The following is a 22,271-nucleotide window of genomic DNA, read 5'->3' as shown; positions in this document are numbered from 1 at the left end:
CAATTCTCACATGCCCCTTCATGACAAAAGGAATATAATCGGACAATGGGTATGTTGCACATTGACACCCACCGTCAAGTGAAGTAGCGGGTGATGAGCTGTTCACGCAGGTCAACAACTTCCTCCTCTCCACTGTCCTCATCACTGGACACAGCTTGGTTTGCAGGCTGGGGCCTTGGGTCCTCACCATCATCCAGGAGCAGGTGAATCTCCTTGTGAATGGCTAGGTTGTGGAGCATGCAGCATGCCACAACAATCTGACACACCTTCCCGGGCGAGTATGCCAGTGCACCTCTGGTCTTGTCCAGGCAGCGGAAACGTGACTTGAGCAGACCAAAAGTACGCTCCACCACACGACGTGTCCTCCCATGGGCCTCATTGTAGCGGACTTCAGCCGGGGACCTGGGATTCCGCAGTGGGCTCAGCAACCAGGGACGGTTGGGATATGCAGAGTCACCTAGGTATGACAAACACAAATAGACATTGCAACCTCGCTGAGGCTGAGGGCAGCATATCACACACACAGCACGCCACACGACTAGGCATACTCACCCACAATCCATGCACGCTCGGGAAGAAGATTAGCCATCAGCTGGGGCACTATGCTGTTCCGCAGGATGTAGGAGTCATGGGCCGAGCCTGGGAATTTGGCACATACCTGCGAGATGGTCATATCTTCCAGGCACACCACCTGCACATTGATGGAGTGGTAACGCTTGTGATTGCGGTATATGTGCTCACTTGCCTGTGGTGGCACAAGACCGACATGGGTGCAATCAATGGCCCCAACAACATTGGGGATGTGTCTAAGGAGATAAAAGTCTCCCTTCACAGCTGGCAGTTCAGCACCCCTGGGGAAATGGATGTATCTGTCCTTGTATAGCATCATGGCCGATAGTACATCACGCAGCACCATGCTGAACATCGGTTGTGACATCCCCCCTGCGCTGGCCACAGTCTCCTGGAACGATCCAGTGGCAAAAAAATGCAGGGCTGCCATCACCTTATAAGTAGGGGTGAAAGCTGTTGGATATGCCCTGTGGGGCTGCAGGTGGGGTTCCAACAGATCACAAAGGGATTTCATGGTGGCTCTGTCCAGGCGGCATTTCCGTATGATCGCAACATCCTCCATGTCTTCCAGCAGCGTCAAGTGACGAGTCACATTTGGCCTCCTCCTATTTGAGATGATAGTGGACACATGTCAATGCAATACTTCATGAGATGTGCACAGTATATCACGTTCTGGATGACACAACCACAACAATGACTGACATCTACTGTGACTAACAGACCAGCTGACATGGATTGACACCTTCAGCTACACAAAGGGCACATGTGTCAACTTGTACAAGACAAGTACCTCAAACACCACCTTGGTCAATGTGAATGCACATAGGGATATGGCCACAGTTCACATGGGCCCACCTGGGAGTATAGCATCCAGCATATGTGTAACTAATCAAAACCACTGTCTCATACTTAGCTGCTGTACCTGTCACACATTGATGCGTCATGGCAACCTGGCACGCATCCACCACACAATGACCACAGTCGGCGCTGGAATGACGAATGTGTTCATGAGCAGACATGAGAGGCAATGCTAAATAGATCACCATTCATTGAGACGAGCATTGCTGTGATTGCCACTGGACCTCAACACATTGTCATGTGTACATATTGTACAGTCCAGAACCACACTGTCCTGCTTACACCAACATCAAATACATAAGTGACATGTGAGTGGGTACAGGCAAATCTACATTACACACACACAAACATGGCATGTGTAGCCATCAGTGGACTGAATTGAGCAATGGCATCGTGTGCACAATAATGTGTCATTGAATATGTTGGCACTGTGCACTGTTGATGTTGGACAGATGGCCATCGCCATTGTATGGCACCCATGTCGCGATAGCTACCGCCTGGGCCGCGCGGTGTGTCACCAGCACCCCCATTCACACAAGTGAGGTAGTCATAGGCATGTAGACATGCATTTGGCGGTTGGCATGCTCCGCCACCTATACGGCGGAGCCTCGTGTCAATGCATGGCACCCATATCGCGGTAGCTACCACCTGGCCCCGGCGGTGTGTCACCAGCACCCCATTCACACAAGTGCGGTAGTCATAGGCATGGAGACATGTGGAAATGGCGGTTGGCATGCTCCGCCACTAAAATTGCGGTAGTGCACCCGGGCCCCTGCAGTGTGTCACCGCCATGGAGCTCACCCTAGAGCCAATGTGAAGCTCGATAGCTGTGGCATGATGCAATTTTGAAGATTGCGGTAGGCGTGCTCCACCACCGCGGAGGCGGACATTGGCTGCATTTGAAAGATGCACCATCGCGGTAGCGCACCCCGGGCCCCAGCGTTGTATCACCGCCATGGAGCATGCCTTTACAGCCAATGCGAAGCTCGATAGCGGTGACATGATGCAATTTTGAAGATCGCGGTAGGCGTGCTCCGCCACCGCGGAGGCGGTCATTGGATGCATTTGAAAGAGGCAGACCTGGACGAGGAATTGCTGCAGCCTGGCACCTTTGAAATGACCCCAGGGGGCTATATATGTGGGAGTGAGCCTCACATTGCCACTGCTCACAGAGCCTGCTGCCTGAGACCCCTCACCTGCTGCTGCCTCCAGGGACTGCTGTCTGAGACCCCTCACCTGCTGCTGCCTCCAGGGATTGCTGCCTGAGACCCCTCACCTGCTGCTGCCTCCAGGGACTGCTGCCTGAGACCCCTCACCTGCTGCTGCCTCCAGGGACTGCTGCCTGAGACCCCTCACCACCAAAATCCCCTGCTGTTGTCTCACGTCCACAGTGATGGCAAGGACAGAGAAGATCCGTGCCAGTCCCTTCACGAGCGAGGAGCTGGAGGTCCTGGTGGACGAGGTGCTTACACAGTACCCAAGGCTATATGGTGCCCCAAATGTCGTGGTAAGTCTTCAACAGTGGTGGGGTAGGGCAGGGGGCCACACATGTAGTTGGACTGATGCAGTATGTGCCTGGGAGTGTGGGGTAGTGTCATGCACTGCCTGACATGCTGTCTCCAGTGGTAGGGTGTGTGTACCCAATGCCACAGCTTTCCCTCCCTGCAAATGTATGTATGAGTGACCTGTGTTGTGTTGTCAGCCATACAGTGACACAGAAGGTTGTTCATGCTGTAGTCAGGACAGTGATTGCTTGGCTGGATGTCTGCATGTGCCCCTGTAGTCCATCTCAGTGTGAGCCCAGTTGGCCTGCACAGTCCCCTCGTACAAAGACAAGGACAACTCACTTAACTTACAGAGTATGACATCAGTATTTTCACATAGCACTCCAGCTATGTTCCATCTCAGCACTGTGGTTTGCACACAACTACCCTTGTGAATGGCATTTTGTATTTGTGATATCATGTCCCTCCATGTGACCACCATGACACATTCAAATATTCACAGGATAGGGACATTGATGGCTGTGCAGTCTTGGCCACAGTGAGTCCACCCCCAAACACAGGTTGACATGTGATGTATGTGTTGCTCAAGCGAACAATGGACTGGAGATGTGGGCAGGATATATGGGTGTTTCAGTGCTGGCATCCTGCATGTGTGTGAGATGTGCAGGGACTGTGTTCCCCTCACACCTGCATGGTTTAACATCAGCTTTTCCCATGCAGGGGTCCCATGTGGGCTGTACTATAGTCTCTGATTGACCTATCGTTGGCTATGTGATTATTTTGTATCTTGTTGCTATACTGATAGATGTCGGTTCATGACACTGTGTCCCTGATCATTTCTCCCTCTTGTCTCCCATGCCTGCAGCTCAAGGTACACCAGTGTAAAGCCATGTGGAGGGCCATTGCAGCGAAGGTGCGAGCCCTGGGGGTCTCAAAACGACGGCGCACCCACTGCCACAAGAGATGGGACGACATCAGCCGGCTGGCAAAGAATGTGGCGGAGATGAACTTGGGGCTGCTTCCTCGCACTAGGCGTCTGGCACGGCGCAGTATGACACCACTAATGGGGTGCATCTTGGCGGTGACACAGCCTGAGCTGGATGTACATTTGAAGGAGCATCAGCAGCAAGCCAGGGGTGAGCATTAGGGGAGTCTGACTTTGGCTGGGAGTGGCTGCATGTGTACAGAGCCTGTGCCAGCGCTGGCCTCTGTGATGTTGGTAGTGTGATGCTGTGGCATGTAAGTGGCTGCTGACCTGGGTGCCTGTGGCATGCATTTGCCCTACCTGTACTTACAAAGGTGATTTGAATGCTGTGCCTTCACATTACATTCTGAGTTGTGCTCTTCTGGTTTCTTCTGCATTGGTGTAGTTTTGGGAATCCCATGGGAGGGTAGGGCAGTGTGCCCAATCTGACTGTGCGTACATCAATGCTTCCATTGCATGCGCCAATATTGGGGAGGCCTACACATCTTACAGCAATGTGCAGCATTATATTGTCCCCACGGTACGACATGGTGGGTGGCATTGGCTAATGTCCATTGTGGACTGTCATGTTGTAGTCTGGGTCTGTGTTGTCCCCTCCTGTTCCATCCAGTTCTGTCATTGGCAACAAGTAGTGTGCCCCCATCATGTCCCTAAGTGTGCTCAGAACAAGTTCTGTGTCTATTTGAACAGAGCCACAAGCAGGGTGTTGTGCTGTGTGGTCATCACATGGCTCACTCATGCCTTAGTATCCTGTTTCCACGCACTGCTTGAGTCTATCTAGTGAGTTGGCACGATGTGATTGCACAGGGTGGTGTGCAACATATAGATTTGGTCAACTTTTGTCATGCATTGCTTGCATATGTTTGTTCTGTTGCTGCCACTGACCTGACCCTACATCTCTCTCTCCCATGCAGCATCACTGGTGGTTACGGAGGGACAGGAGACGGACACCAGTGGAGGTGAAACTAGCACCACAGCTACCCAGGAGCCCAGTGACACAGATGTCACCAGCGTCTCAGAGGGGGACAGGAGTCTGCTGGAGGAGTCCCAGCCTGAGATGCAAAGCACCACATCATCCGATGCCAGCGGGGATGCATCCATGTTGGAGGGCACAGGGAACGGGGACTCTGCATCGACTTCCACCACTCAGCGGACATTGCCCACCCTCCCAGCCACTTCCTCTGGTGCTGCCCGTGTCTGCCTCAGTAAGAGGGGAAGAGTGTCCTTCACCCCTGGCACCGCTGCCCCTGCCCCCCCTGCTGCCATCAGTGCTGAGTCTGTGAAGCTTTTGCGCCATCTGTGTTTAGGCCAGACAGCTCTCCTCAATTCCTTCATTGACCATGACAAGAAATTGGCCCAGGTGGTTGCTTTCATGGAGGGCATACATTCCGACGTGGGTGGGCTGCACCGGACAGTCCAGGCTTTATCATCAACAGTGACGTCTGCCCTGCAACAGGCACATACTCACAGTCCAGCTCTAGTCCCTTTGTCCACCCCTCGGGCAGTGGCCACGTCTGACGATAGTGACCACGGTCCACATACATCAAAGTCATGATACAGCACACAGAGCACACAGCAGCAGCAACCCAAGCGGTCCCGGGCGCAGAAACCGTCCCCACGGAAGACCAAAGGCACCCCAGAGCACAGGAAGAAAAGCCCGTCAGGCGACACCAGTGGACAATTAGCAAAGCAGCAGACCTCATGCACACATGCCTCAGTGGAACCCCCATCCAAGGACTCTCCTGCCCCTAAAGCATCGCGCAAAGATAATCGTACAGTGTCTGTGCCCACCAAGCAGGTGGTGCATGCCAAGGGTTCACCTAGGAAGGGCTCTAAAGCAGTATCACCAACCACCTCAACTCCCATTCCAAGGCCAGTGAAGCAGGGGCAGGAGGGCACTGTAGAGGTAAAACCTAGTACACAGGGGAAGGGGGGGGCAGAGGCGAAGCAAGGCAAAGTGTTCCGCTGGGTCCAGCACATCACCAGAGGGGCTGCCAGCGCCTGCACCTGCTGCCTCAGCTGTTCCGCTCTCTCCCCCGCCAAGTGCCACGACAGTCCCCGAGACACAGCCGGCTCCCAGTCCGCCTGACAGCCAAGTCTGAGTGGTAGTCACCCTCATACACCTGTGTCTCACACAGGTGGGCCTGTACTGCACATTGTTGCCCCCTGACTGTGTTGCTGACCATGGAAAGGTACAGTCGCACACATTCCCTGTGCAGATTCTCATGGACTCACTCTGCACTTTGTCCTGCCCACTGGCCTTGTCGTTCACTGCTGTTTTGCCCTTGCCTGTGCAGCTTCTCATGGACATACTCTGCACTCTGCCCTGGCCACTGGCCTTGTTGTTCACTGCTGTTTTTCCCTTGCCTGTGCAGCTTCTCGTGGACATACTCTGCACTCTGCCCTGGCCAGTGGCCTTGTTGTTCACTGCTGTGTTGCCCTTGCCTGTGCAGCTTCTCATGGACATACTCTGCACTCTGCCCTGGCCACTGGCCTTGCTGTTTTGCCCTTGCCTGTGCAGCTTCTCATGGACATACTCTGCACTCTGCCCTGGCCACTGGCCTTGTTGTTCACTGCTGTTTTGCCCTTGCCTGTGCAGCTTCTCATGGACATACTCTGCACTCTGCCCTGGCCACTGGTCTTGTTCTTCACTGCTGTTTTGCCCTTGCCTGTGCAGCTTCTCATGGACATACTGTGCACTCTGCCCTGGCCACTGGCCTTGCTGTTTTGCCCTTGACTGTGCAGCTTCTCATGGACATACTCTTCACTCTGCCCTGGCCACTGGCCACTGGCCTTGTTGTTCACTGCTGTTTTGCCCTTGCCTGTGCAGCTTCTCATGGACATGCTCTGCATTTTGTGCCGTACTCTTCATTTGGTGCCTATCTGTGCAATATGTGAATAAAGACAGTTACTAAAGTTGTCTATTTTGTCAGTGTCCTTACTGAATAAAGTTCTTTTGATGTGTGTAAATGGTTTACTGTGCTACATGGTCTGTGTGGCACTTCAACATAGTCAATGTTTGGGCTCACTTACTCTCTTTTTCTTAGGGGTGACAGGGTATTCAGTTCTTCTTGACCCAGATACTTGTGGTGGCAATGGTGGCAATTTCAAATGGGTAGCAGTAGTCATTTACTTGATTAGTTCATGTTGGCTATATTGTACACATGTCAGATTGGGGGGCACTGCCAGCACAGAGTGGGTTTCTGCACACAGTATTGCAGTCAGGCTGTCCAGGGTTATCATGTGTGTGTTCTTCCTATATGTGAGCCCAGTGGTGTATGTGTGTGGTCATCTTGTGATGGCCAAGCATCCTAGTCCCATGGCTTACTTTCCATTTGTGCTCTTGGATGGCCAGGTAGTGTGCAGTGTGAAGGGGATGAGTTTGTGGGGAGTGTTGATGTGTGCATGCCTCTGCAATGTCAACTACACACATGTGTCACCCAGGAGTTGTGTGCCTGTTGTTTTGATTGTTCATCCCTGTGGATGTGGTTGTATGCACATGTGTGAGTTGTATGTTATGCACTGTGCAGTGTGTTGGTGCGTCCTTGCAGTTCTGTCTGACTCCTACTTGTTGTTTTTGTCACTTGTGAGTATGCAGAGGGTGTTACTAGCAAGTCAGTGTTGTGTTTTGTTGCACATCCATGTGTCTGGTGGCTGTTTGTGGCGTCTGTGCAGACCTGCTGCTCCACACTGCCATTGTGGTTGTGTTTTCTCATGCCTTGCTGTCAAATGGTGCCTTCTTGCCTCCAGTGTGGCATGCTGTGTGTGTTGTCATGCCATCCCCTATCTGTGCTTCAGCTGCCTACCCATTGTGGGTCTGCACTCCCTCTCTTTGTGTATGGTACACTCCTGCCATGTCCCCTACTGACATGCAGTACACTTCACTTTGGTGTGAGCTGTCCCCTTGGTTTGTAGGTGTGTGTGCCTCCCCATGACTTCTTTTGTGCCACTATGCTTTGTGGTGCAGTTCTTTGTCCAGGGTCAATGTGTCACTCAGGGTATTTCCCCAATGGGTCATGCGTGATGTTCTGGTGCTGTTTGTCAGTGATGGTTGCTCCTATGCAGTTCAACTGTGTGTGCTGCCCAGTCCTGTGGTCAAGTTGTTTCCACCTTTGTGTCCCAGACTTGTGCATATATTGGGTGTTGTGTTGTATGTATGTGTGTTGTTTGTGTTATTGCTTCACTTCCTGGGTGTGCTGTTGTGTTTGTGCTGTGCTGTATGGTGTTATGTGGGTTGCTGTTCTGTCACTGATGTCTGTGCGTGTCTGGTATGCTTGGTGTGCACACACAGCTGTTGTGCATGCAGTGCTGTGTGTTTGTTGCCTTGTGATTGCCTGGTGTACCTCCCCTGATGTCCTGCTTTGTTTGCTATGTGATTGTTCTGCCTGTGCATCTGTTGTTTGTTTGCTGTGGCTGTGCTGTTCTGTGATTGTGCACTTCTTGTGTGTGTTGTGGAATGTTGTCTGTGCATTGTTCCTGAGTGATGAGTTTGTGCACTCCTGTTGTGTCTGGGCTCCCATTGCCTTTCCCCAGTTTAGCTGCATAGGGCATGTCTGTTGTTGTTGTGGCTCTGTGTGTGTTTCTGTTGGGTTATGTGTTTGTCTGTTGTATTTGTTTCCACTTTGTGGTGGCATCCCTGTGTATGTGTGTGATGTTTGTGGCTGAGACCTGACTGCATATTTCAAAAGGTATCTGAAATGGCCAGGTGAAAGAAATGAATACAAAGCATTTTGATTTGACACAACTGGACACCTAAGGTTGCAATAGAAAATGGGCTACTTTATAGTCAACCTATAAACTGAGGACCTAGGCATAAAATGGAATAGTAGTCCCCAGATGCACATACATTTCCTAATGTTGTAGGCCCTTGAGGATCAATAGCTAGGCACCTGAGTTTAAGAATACAAAGGAAAGTGAGGTCCTTCTATATTAAGGGCCCGGCAAGGGACAGGATATAGAGATTTTGTGCAAGACCAGCAATCTTGTCAAATATGCTGGCACTTCTGAGAGTCCTGGATCTTTACTCATGGTATAAATACCCTTTAAGAGGGTGGAGATCAACATTGTTGATTCTCTGGAGCCCTCCATCAGACTCAGGCATCAAGTGTATCATTGCTTGGTGGGATATCAAGATTGTACCCCCAAGTAAGACATCCACTCCTGTTGCGGCAAAGGCTCCCCTTGACATATTTCGTCAAATCAGATTTCCTAGGACTGTGATCTCTGGCAGGGGAGTAACTTTATATTTTCATACATAAAGGCGACGTAGGGTGATTGTTGTGTAAAATGCTACTTTGACTCTTATTTGCACTCTATCACCCAAAACCAGTTGATTATGTCAAAGGCTGAGCAATAACTTAAAGCACAAGATGGGTACTGTGTAGGACCCCATTTTGAAGAAGTGGAACTTCCTCCACTAGGTCTCATTTCTCTACAGGGAAGTGTCCAAAAAAGAAACAATAGTTCAGTTTTCAATTCCTTTATACTTCCTTATGGACACCAGATCAGCCGCTCTCTTTTGTTGGCAGGACAGTTGGATTAGCCGAAGTCGTGATGTTATGGCTACTTCCTGTGGGGAGGCAAGTGCTTCCTGCCAGACCACGTTTTCTAGGTTCCCAAGGTGTTTCTGCCAGAGTTCACGAAGAAGCAAAAGAGGGTCAGGCATATTATTGACTATCTTTTGGTATCTCATGGAGATTGCCTGTTGGTCCATATGGTCTGTCAGGAGTCTCCCTACCAGTGGGGAGGCCTCTGGCAAGACCCCTCGTCTGGTGGGATGGCGGCCATAAGGGCGTGCCTTATTTGCATATACCTGAATGTTTCAGAGTTTGCCATTTCTTACTCATTTTGTAAATCTGAAAACGGGATCACACCTCCCCTCACCCACAGGTCTACTACCCTTGAGATACTTATAGCGTCCCATTTATCAAAGCCCCGGGAGTTACTCAGCCTGCCCAACCTCTCTGCCTCCCATAGGGGCATAAACTGTGTCACGTTATTATGCTGTACTAGTCTCTTGGTTACTCGGTGCCACAGGGCGACTGTTTGGGTTGTTGGGCCCGTAAGGTGCTGGTGCTTAGGGTTTGTATATAAGGCATTTCTGTAACCCCTGGTGCCCATGAGCCACCTGTCTATCTGGTATGCTGGTTCGTGGTGTGGTCAGTGAGCCCATTGGTTTATGACCGTCAGTTGGGCTGCTCAGTAATATGCCAGAATGTTGGTTAATGCAATTCCACCATCGTACCACCCCCTCGCTGGTTTTTTGTGTCGACTCACTATGCACGGGGGCTTCCCATCCCAAACTAAGGCCCTAACCTCACCCTCAATCATGTTAAAATAGGCTTGAGGACCTTGTATGATGTGTTTTGCAGGGTATAGAGGAATCGTGGCAACGCCATCATTTTAGAAAGTGCCGCTTGGCCAAGTAAGGATAGTGGTAGTGATCTCCATTGTCGCACGTCACTCTGAAGGTGAGTTAGTGGGCCTCATAGGTTGTGTGCGTAGAAAAGGTCAGGGTCTGCTGTAGCAAAGATCCCCAAATACCGGAAACCCTCCGTCACCACCGGCGCCCCACAGTCCAATGGCAGAATTGGGGCTGGGCCATATAGAATAAATATTATAGATTTGGACCAATTTATGGTATATCCTGAGTATTTTCCCAAGATGTGACGGTTCTGAAGATCTCTATTAATGGACGACCATGGTGATGCCACATATAGAAGCACATTGTCTTCGTATAAGGAGATTTTGCCCTCCCATCCTTCAGCCCATCATATTCCCAAATCAGAGGGTCTCCTCCTATCCAGGTCACAAAGGGCTCCAGAATCAGGGCAAATATTAGTGGCAAGAGGGGGCAGCCCTGCCGTGTCCCTCATCTGAGAGGGAATGCTTGTGAGGAATGACAATTTACCACCACCTGCACCAAAGGCTCTTCGTATAGCAGTTTGATCCAAGTTTATGGTTATGGATTAGTAGGGAGGGAAGAGTTGTGGGTGGGATATTGAGGGCGGGTGGTTGGGTACCACACTGATGTTAAATGGAGTTATAAGAATGATTATACTAGCCAGAATATTGTGAATTCAAAATTGTGTCATGGGTCACAGGCTCATGTATCATGTGGCTGTTCACCACACTGCAATGTCAGGAAGAAGCGTGACAGAAACTACTATTGATACAAATGTAATCCAAAAACGAAAATCTATAATGTAAGTTGATATATATCTCACTACCCTAATAAAATTGTGTTAAAAAAATATCAGTTTGATCCATGCCAAGAATTTTGGGACAAATCCCATGCGCTCCAGGACTTCAACCAGATAGGGCCACTCATTGGTATCAACGGCCATCCTCTTTTGTCATACCTTTTCTTCCTAACACTCCATGGAGGTGGTACAGGTTTAGGGCTGTGTTGCGTGCTGGCATGAAACCAGATTGATCCAGGTGGACCAGTTTGGTGACAATATAGAACAGGCGAGATGCCAGCAGTTTTGCCAAGATTTCGGCCTCAGTATTGAGTAGCGAGGTGGCCGGTAAGAGCTGCAACTCTCCACTGGCTTACACTGCTTGTGTATTACTGCTAGTGAGGCCAACCTTTGACCTTCCAGCAAAAAATGGATAGATGTGTTTGAGGGTGGTCCGATTTCCTTAGGCTAAATGTTGATGGGATCATATTTGTGTTACACTTTGAAAGTGGGGAACTTTGGTTTTGAGGAGCTGAGAATGAGGTGGTTCTGTAACATGCCCTCAGGCATTGGTAAGTATTGATGAGTCCAAGTCGAATGATGTTTCCAACCTAAAGTTGATCTGGATGTCGTTAGTGTAATTGCAGCAAGTGAGGTTGAAAGTGTTGATGATTTCTGGTAGTGGAGGCAGGGAAACATTAAAAAGCATGGGGCTCTTGCTGAGCTTTGGGGAAGATAACTTAATGTGAGTACACAGAACGACTGAAGTATAATGATTTGGATACTTTCTACAAGGTAGTTTTTGACCCAGTTGAGGAAGGTGCCTTGGATTCCAGTATGGATCAGCCTTTGGAGCTATTGCTGAAGATCAACAGTACAAAAGATTGAAGATAGGTTGTGAAGGTGAAGGGCAGCCATGCAATTGAAATTTCCAACATTCTAGAGGTCAAGCCACATTTTAATTAATGGTAATTCATCTCCTCTTTTGGGTTGAACCCAGTTTGCTTGTCAGAAAGGAAGTCTGGGGTTTGTGGGAAGGCTGCATTTTTAATGAGATTCCCTGTGAATGCTCTGACTGATATTGGCTTGTAGTTTTGATTGTAAGTTTCATCCAGTCCTTGTTTCTAAATTATTGGCTTTATGTAGAATGTTTTACATGCACTGGGGAAATTGCTGTTTGAGAGAAACAAATAATATTTGTTCTAGCCTGGATGGGAGTAGGTAATGCCAGGCGCTTGTTTTTGAAATTGTTCGAGAACATCCACCATACGGAGATTCAGCAATATGGAAAGACTTATCAGTTCACAAGTATGATGTGTAGAGAGTACTTGGAATGTGAGGAATTGTGGTTGGGCAGTTTTGAGGCAAGGAGCATGAATTAAGGAGTGTGACAAGGAGTCCTCCCAATCCTTACAGTTTGAGTTGATGTTTTACTGAACTCAGAGATGAGTTTCTATAGTTTGGCTCCCAGTCAGTAACCTCTGACTGGGTTACTGACTGCTCTAAGGAGCATGGGATAGTCTGGTCTCTCAGAGTGACAATATGTCATAGTGAAGAGGCAGCAAAAGTCTTCCAGGTGCCTCCTACGGTAAGGATAGAAAGGGTTAGCAGATAATGAAAGTTAATTTTATGAATTGGGAAGTAATGGTTAGGGTGAGCTGGAGACACCTGCTAGATCAGTGGGTAATGATCATGGTATGGCTTAATAACAAGGAAAGGGATACACCTAGCACTGATGGCATTGCATTGTGCATGCTGATGACTTCATGATGACACAAATATCAAATGGAGAGTGGATCACTAGTCCCAAAAGAACCAGGGTGTGCAAAGACAGTATTCCGTACTGTTAAGAAACCCTCAATCACGTTTGTTGAATAAAGCGGTATATTTTCGTTCTCCGCTCTGTTGTCATCAACGTGACAGCATCATCATCGGGTTAATGTAATGCTTCCTCCACCCGGAGGTCATCCCACTGGTTGTTTTAGTAGTGATTGTAGAAAAAAATTGTGAATTTATAGTGAGGTGACGTGTGGTTAACAAATAATAATGATAGTTAAAAATCTCGTAGAGCCAGTAAAATGTCTTTAATTGCACTGGATCCGAGAAAGTACCTTTTTATGGACACCTTTTTACAGTGCACTAGACCATAATTAGTCTTTAAGTGCACACCGAAGAACTTTTAGAACTTTCTCGGATCCAGTGCAATTAAAGACATTTTACTGGCTCTACAAAATTTTTAACCATCATTATTATTTGTTCACCACACGTCACCTCACTATAAATTCACAATTTTTTTCTACAATCACTACTAAAACAACCAGTGGGACGACCTCCGGGTGGAGGAAGCCTTACATTAACCCGATGATGATGCTGTCACGTTGATAACAACAGAGCGGAGAACGAAAATATACCGCTTTATTCAACAAACGTGATTGAGGGTTTCTTTACAGTACGGAATACTGTCTTTGCACACCCTGGTTCTTTTGGGACTAGTGATCCACTCTCCATTTGATATTTGTGATACTTGAGTAAAGGAAGCTGAGTGGATCAGAGACTCTTCTTTCTCCCTCCAGTTTGATTTTTGAAGGACTTCATGATGACAACATAAAAACGTACCAAGCCTACATTTTAAAGTTGCTATTCTTCACCATAAGGGTATCTTCTGGTGATATACTGGTTAGCTCCTAGCCAGTTGTGCTCTCCCTCTAGGGATAACGGCTTTTGGATGGCACTGGACAAGCCAATCCCTCTTGATAAGATGTATGATTACCACCATCAGTCTTGCTTGTGGTTAAGCTTGCTGTCCTGATAGAGTCATTGTGGATTTCTTTAAAACCTAAACAGAACTATGGCAAATAGATCTATGGGTGCCTTGATTGTCAGAGGTCTAAAGAGAGAGTGTATCCAAGATGATAGGGAGACTTCACTGTTTTAGTGTAGCAGTCTTGGTATAGCTGCATGGTAAAGTATAGGAAAAAATAAAAAAGTGTATTTACCTTGAAAATAAAAATTATTTATAATGTTAAATATTAATGCAAATTCCTTTTGTATATTTACTTTAAATGTGGAGCAAAATTATATAATGCTACAGCATTAATAAATTAATTTTGAATTGAATGTTAACTAATGTAAATATGTTGAATTAAATTCAAATTATTTTTCGGAATTTTAAATTAAAAAATGCATTTCCATTAAAAGAATTTTTAGGGTGCATTAGTAATTACTAAAAGTGACATGTAGAAATATTCAAACTAATGTCATTGTTTTTTAATAAACATTATTGTTACATAGTTCTTTTAATTCAAAAGAGGTTTTTAAAATGGTTTATAATTAAAAACATGTATATATACTAGGGGTGGGCGGAATTTGCGAAATTAACTTTCGCAAATTATCGCGAAAATGTGTAAAATTATCGCAAACAAGCGGAAATATCGCGAAGATGCAGAAGTTTTTTTCCAGCATGTTCGCGAGATTTTCTGCATGGTTGCGGGTCGCCAACTTACCCATGTGGTTGCTTGCGGGCATGGCCATCTTGTTTTGAGTTGTCTCGCGGTGCATGATTGCGAGAAGAAAGACGTGATCGCGCGACGCATGACGTCACTGCGAGCGCGAACTGTCGCGAGACAGCGCAAATGGCTAAAAACAATACAACATCTCATGGAGAACGCGACCGGATCAAGAAAACTTGTCGGCGAACGCAGGGATTCAGGTAAGGCGATCGCGCGCGCGCGAGAATGTATTATTTTACAGCGCGAGCAAGAAACAAATTATCGCCAAGCTGCGGGAACCGGAAATTTTGACATTTTCGCGCTCTCCGCGGAACGCGAAATTGTCAAATTATCGCAATTTCCGCGAACGGAACGAAATTTTCGCCCAGGCCTAATATATACTATCTAGAGATATATTTTTTTACATTATTTTTTTTCTATTTAAAATATCTGACTTTAATTTGACATTATTTCTTATGGAGTTTCAGTTAAAATACCTCACTCCATTATTTTCTATGGGAGGGTGTTGCAGTACCCATGGTTACCCATGTGTAGTGCTAGGCTTATTGTGTGTGTGTTTTTTTTTTAAATAGTAACTTACACTCATGCTTTGTGTAAACTCACTCAAAAGTGTAAGATAACTTTGTGAATCAGGCCTGTAGTGTTTGTGAGTAACGATTAAGAGCAAATGGGTTACTGTCAAAAAGTGAAAGATCAATCGTCTCTTCAAAACGGGTCATAATGTAGCATTTAGGTACCTTCTACAGTTCAAGGCCTTTGGGTTTGCAAACGTCTAAAGCAATAAGAAATATAAAAATACATTGGCAAAACAGTAAACATTATTTTTGGTGCTTGCAAAGGATATCTGTTAGCGTTCAAGTGTGTATTTACTGGAAACAGGGAGCAACTCCAACTTTCTTATTTAGGATTACAATGCCCATCACCCAAATGGTTAAATTTCACAATTTGCCCTTTTTTTTCAAAATATGTTCCATTGTCTATATGTCTACTTATTTAGCCTTTAGTACCTACTTTTTAAACAAACCTTTTTTATTAACTGTAATTACTATTTCATTTAAATATATTGCTTTACCTATTTTTTATGTAAACTGATTATCTATATTATGGCTAATGGTAACAACATAAATATTTTAAATGTTCATACCGGTTTATACTTACTGTATTATAATGTCTCAGGCAATACAGAAAAACATACCTGCAAAGTAATGACTCCGAGTATCTGCGAAGTAATGTCTTCCTTATAAATATTACAGTTGTTCCAAGAACAATAAACACAAAGGGCACCATGTCAGTCAGGAGCATCTTTCTGGGAATGTTTGTAAATTTCCACTGGTATTTTTTTTTTCTATTTTCTGCAAATAGGGCATAGGCTTGTTCATTTGGTGCTTTACTTTGTAATTAAAAGGTATTTTATACACACAAAATAAATACTAATACTACACATAACGTAAATAGAAAGAAAGAAAACAAGAATTCTCTAGCTCCTTACTAAGGGGCCGATTCCGATCCTGGAAAAATTTTCCCCGTACGAATCGTATCCGGATTTTTTTCCGTACGAATCGTACAAGTACCGTACAAACTGGCAAGTACGATTCGTATGGGAAAAACTACATACGAATTGCATTGGGAAAATTCCCCCACACGTCCTCGGGTCGGAAAAAGTGTCCGACACGTCCCCGGACGATTTTACGTATGAATCGGAAAACTGAAGTCCGAGCGCGCAAGTACGATCCGTCCCGTCCGTCCGATTGTACAACCGTATGGAAAAAACACAGCACGGAGCGAACTTCAATAGCAACCATGGAGACATGTGCCTGCATACGCGCCGTCCCCCCCCAGCCCCCCATATGTACGCGCCGTCCCCCCCCGCCCCCCGTATGTACGCGCTGAACACCCCCCAGCCCCCCGTATGTACGTGCCGAACACCCCCCAGCCCCCCGTATGTACGTGCCGAACACCCCCCAGCCCCCCGTATGTATGCGCCATCCCCCCCAGCCCCCCGTATGTATGCGCTGAACACCCCCCAGGCCACGGATGGACACGCCGTACCCCCTGCCCCCCCATGTATGTACGGAGCGTACCCCCACACGTGTATGTACGGAGCGTACCCCCACCCGTGTATGTACAGAGTGTACCCCCAGCGCTGGGGGTCCGCACCGTACATACACGGGTGGGGGTATGCTCCGTACATACACGGGTGGGGTGGGGGTACGCTCCGTACATACACGGGTGGGGGTATGCTCCGTACATACACGGGTGGGGGTACGCTCCGTACATACACAGGGGGCTGGGGGTACGGCGCGTCCATCCACGGGGGGGCTGGGGGTACGGCACGTCCATCCGCGGGGGGGGCAGGGGGTTCGGCGCGTCCATCCGCAGCCTGGGGGGGTGTTCGGCGCGTACATACGGGGGGCTGGGGGGAGACAGCGCGTACATACAGGGAGCTGGGGGTGTTCGGCGTGTACATACGGGGGGCTGGGGGGTGTTCGGCACATACATACGGGGGGCTGGGGGGGGGTACGGCGCGTACCGGGCCCCCAATTCCGCTCGCATCGTGGCGTACTTCACTTTTCCGGCACTTTTTGGGTGCCGTAAAAATATTGCCGTCCGGACTGCTGTCGGTTCGAATCGTACTTCCTGGTTCGTGAAACGCAGCCTGAATGCATCCCGACGTCACGTCGGCGCTGTCCCGGATCACATTGGTATGTATTTTATCGTCGGTCGGTGTTTTTTACGATTCGTACGTAAAGGGTGTTTCCGTGCGAATCGTACTTGCATGTTTGTAATGGTTTTTTCCCGGGTACGAGTCGGACAGAGAAAATGCTCCGACCGACGGTTCGTACACGGTTTTTCCAGGATCGGAATCGGCACCTAACTAGAGACAAGAGGGCAAATGTTATTATAGCCCTTGTGCACTCGGCACTGGATTGTTTTCTAAGATTCAGTCTAGGACCAATGTTATTCAATGCATGGTGTTCATAAGGTCCAGGTTTGCTGTCTCAAGACATTGCTGCCGATTACGATCCTGGAAAAACCGGGTACGAACCGTCGGTCGGAGCGTTTTCTCCGTCCGACTCGTACCCGGTTGTAAAACTTTACAAACATGGAAGTACGATTCGCACGGAAACACCATTTCCGTACGAATCGTAAAAAACACCGTCCGACGAAATTATACATACCAATGTGATCCGGGAATGCGCCGACGTGACGTCGGGACGCTGTCAGGCAGCGTTTCACGACCCAGGAAGTACGATTCAAACCGACAGCAGTCCGGACGGCAATATTTTCACGGCACCCAAAAAGTGCCGGAAATGCGAAGTACGCCGCGAAACGACCAGAATAGGGGGCCCGGTACGCGCCGTACCCCCCCCAGCCCCCGTGAGTACGCGCCGTACCCCCCCCAGCCCCCGTACGTTCGAGTCGTACCCCCCGTGTATGTACACCCGTGTACGTTCGAGTCGTACCCCCATGTATGTACACCCGTGTACGTGTCGAACCCCCTGTGTATGTACACCCGTGTTCGAGTCGTACCCCCCGTGTATGTACACCCGTGTACGTGTCGAAACCCCCAGTGTATGTACACCCGTGTTCGAGTCGTACCCCCCGTGTATGTACACCCGTGTACGTTCGAGTCGTACCCCCCCGTGTATGTACACCCGTGTTCGAGTCGTACCCCCGTGTATGTACACCCGTGTACGTGTCGAACCCCCCGTGTATGTACACCCGTGTACGTGTCGAACCTCCCCGTGTATGTACATCCGTGTTCGAGTCGTACCCCCGTGTATGTACACCCGTGTTCAAGTCATACCCCCCCGTGTATGTACACCCGTGTACGTTCGAGTCGTACCCCCACCCGTGTATGTACACCCGTGTTCGAGTCGTACCCCCCGTGTATGTACACCCGTGTACGTGTCGAACCCCCCGTGTATGTACACCCGTGTACGTGTCGAACCCCCCGTGTATGTACACCCGTGTTCGAGTCGTACCCCCCCCGTGTATGTACACCCGTGTACGTTTGAGTCGTACCCCCACCCGTGTATGTACACCCGTGTTCGAGTCGTATCCCCCTGTGTATGTACACCCGTGTACGTGTCGAACCCCCGTGTATGTACACCTGTGTACGTGTCGAACCCCCGTGTATGTACACCTGTGTTTGAGTCGTACCCCCGTGTATGTACACCCGTGTTCGAGTCGTACCCCCCCGTGTATGTACACCCGTGTACGTGTCGAACCTCCCCGTGTATGTACACCTGTGTACGTGTCGAACCTCCCCGTGTATGTACACCCGTGTTTGAGTCGTACCCCCCGTGTATGTACATCTGTGTACATTCGAGTCGTACCCCGACCCGTGTATGTACGGTGCGTACCCCCAGCGCTACGCTACGCGCTGGGGGTACGCACCGTACATACACGGGTGGGGGTACGACTCGAACGTACACGGGTGTACATACACAGGGGGTACGACTCGAACATGGGTGTACATACACGGGGGGTACGACTCGAGCACAGGTGTACATACACGGGGGGTTCGACACGTACACGGGTGTACATACACTGGGTACGACTCGAACGTACACAGGTGTACATACACGGGGGGTACGACTCGAACACGGGTGTACATACACGGGGGGTTCGACACGTACACGGGTGTACATACACGGGGGGTATGACTCGAACACGGGTGTACATACACGGGGGTTCTACACGTACACGGGTGTACATACACGGGGGGTACGACTCGAACGTACACGGGTGTACATACACGGGGGGTTCGACACGTACACGGGTGTACATACACGGGGGTACGACTCGAACGTACACGGGTGTACATACACGGGGGGTTCGACACGTACACGGGTGTACATACACGGGGGTACGACTCGAACACGGGTGTACAAACACGGGGGGGTTCGACACATACACGGGTGTACATACACGGGGGGTACGACTCGAACGTACACGGGTGTACATACACGGGGGGTTCGACACATACACGGGTGTACATACACAGGGGTACGACTCGAACATGGGTGTACATACACGGGGGTTCGACACGTACACGGGTGTACATACACGGGGGGTACGACTCGAACGTACACGGGTGTACATACACGGGGGGTTCGACACGTACACGGGTGTACATACACGGGGGGTACGACTCGAACGTACATGGGTGTACATACACGGGGGGTTTGACACGTACACGGGTGTACATACACGGGGGGTACGACTCGAACGTACACGGGTGTACATACACGGGGGGTACAACTCGAACACGGGTGTACATACACGGGGGTACGACTCGTACATAGGAGGGCTGGGGGGGTGTTGGGCACATATGCGGGCACATGTCTCCATGGTTGCTATGGGAGTTCGGTGCGGACGGTGTTTTTTCCATCCGGTTGTAACATCGGACGCACGGGATGGATCGTAATTCCGCGGTCGGACTTCACTTTTCACATTTGTACGGTAAATTGTCCGGGGACGTGTCGGACACATTTTCCGACCCGAGGACGTGTGGGGAATGATTCCCAATGCGATTCGTATGGACTTTTTCCCATGCGAATCGTGATTGCCAGTTTGTACGGCACTTGTACGATTCGTACGGTAAAAAGACCGGATACGAGTCGTACGGGAAATTTTTTTACCGGATCGTGATCGGCACCATTGTCTGTCATCCCTAACAGACAAAAGTAAAAATCACATTCAATGCTTTTAACTTGCTACAGTGCAATTCTGGGTGCTACATTTCAAAGAGTAAAAATATATGTTTGTTGACTCTGCTGATATTTGTGGTATTTGTGAAGAGTTGTACGAGTGATTATATGGATTCAAGATTCAAGCCTACCGATGTCAGGTGCATAAACACAGCCTTCTCTGTCTCTTATCTGAAACCTTTGCACTGATGATTGCTAATCTGAAGGCGTTCAATGACAACCAGCAAAACATACTGGCCACTTGCCACGAACATGTGCATATCTTCTGGAGCAACTGGGAACCCATAGCAGCCCTGGCAATTTTGTTGGACCCGCCCCTGGTGAAGCACTTCCTGGTTCCGGGAGGCTGGAAACGATTGTGTGTTGCTTTTGTTACTAGGGGCCGATATTGCATCACTGCTGCAAAACTGGCCCACAATAACAAAACTGGCCCCACCACTGCCGAACCGGCCCCCACCCTTCCAGCCTCCCAGGGAAATGCCAGGTACAGCCAGTCCAGCCCTGCATATCTTGCTGGAAATTATTAGGACACTGCAGAGCCTGACACAAAACATTGTGAACACAGGTTTGGAGACATACTCTAACAGGCACAATTGGAAGTGAACATTAGGGAGTCTATTAGGATGGCGGTCGGAAAATCCCCCCGACCGCCATGGTAGCGGGAGAAGACCAGCCGCCAGGACTGCGGCACAACCGCTGGTCCAATTAGTATGCTCCGCAGTCGAAATCCAACCACGGGGGTATGATTGCGGCCTTTAACATTGCGCTGCGATGTTAAAAGGAGCATGTCCTGCATATCCCTGTACTGCATGGCAGGCACTGCACAATGCCTGCCACCTGGTACAGGGACGAAAGGGAACCCTGGGTACCCCCCCAGTGCGCTCACACCCCCCAACACATTCTCCGCATGCCTTTCCATGGCGGTAATAAACGTGCCGACAGAGCCTGGCCCTGCACCGGACCCATTTTAGTGGTCCAGCTCCACCTGCCATGCATGCGTGCGGACTGCTACCGGTGGAAAAGTGGCGTGCGGAATTTCTCACCGCCGCAATCATCACCGCCTTGTTAATGTGACCGGCGGTTTTCCGGTTGACACCCCAAGCCCGGCGGCGGCCATCCGTCCGCCATCCTAATAGACCCCTAGGTGTGGAGTGAATTGTCTCTGTGCCAGTGACTGAATGACTCTCTCTTCCCTTTATTCAGGGACGTAGATTCAAGGGGGTGTTTGTGTCGATTTTGCTTCTCATCCTGATTACACCAAGGATTTTTAACTTGTTAATGTTTTGGATCAGGAACTTAAATATATTTAAGTCGAGATTAACAAAGATTTTGTGTCAGAGTTGTGTACTTTTTTGACACAGCTCTGAGGCAAAATCCTTTTTGGTATTTGGTATTTATAAATATTAATTTGTGTGGCTTTTTAAGGAAAAGTAATGCAAGGTAGCGCATTGCTCTGGCTTGCTCTACTTTGGGTCAGGTAGGTGTTCCATAATTCGTGCTTTGGCATTTATCTGTATCCACCCATGAATTTCGACACAAACCAATATTTACATAGTCAAAGATTTATAAAGGTTTTGCATCTGGGTTTGTGGCACTTTTTTGGTGAAGCCCCAGCGCAAAATTATTTTTTGGTATTTATAAAACGGTTCAGTGACTTAATATCGAGAGACAAAATATCGACTACACAAAATATCGACGCCAAAATATAGAAAGACAGAATATCGACCCCCTATCTACAAACAGGTAAGTACTAAAATATCGATTCCAAAATATAGAATGTTAAAATATAGTTAGCTAAAATATCGAATTTTTTAAATGTATTAAAAATAATATAAAAGTAATTAAATATTAAAAACAATTAAATAAAACATACATAATATAATATAAAAAAGCTTAAAATGTAAACATAATAAAAGTAATGTAAAAAAGTAGAGATTTTGTTGGAT

The sequence above is a fragment of the Triturus cristatus genome, chromosome 5_1 (assembly GCF_964204655.1).
Source record: "Triturus cristatus chromosome 5_1, aTriCri1.1, whole genome shotgun sequence".
Taxonomy (NCBI): domain Eukaryota; kingdom Metazoa; phylum Chordata; class Amphibia; order Caudata; family Salamandridae; genus Triturus; species Triturus cristatus.
This window is presented reverse-complemented; position numbering follows the sequence as displayed.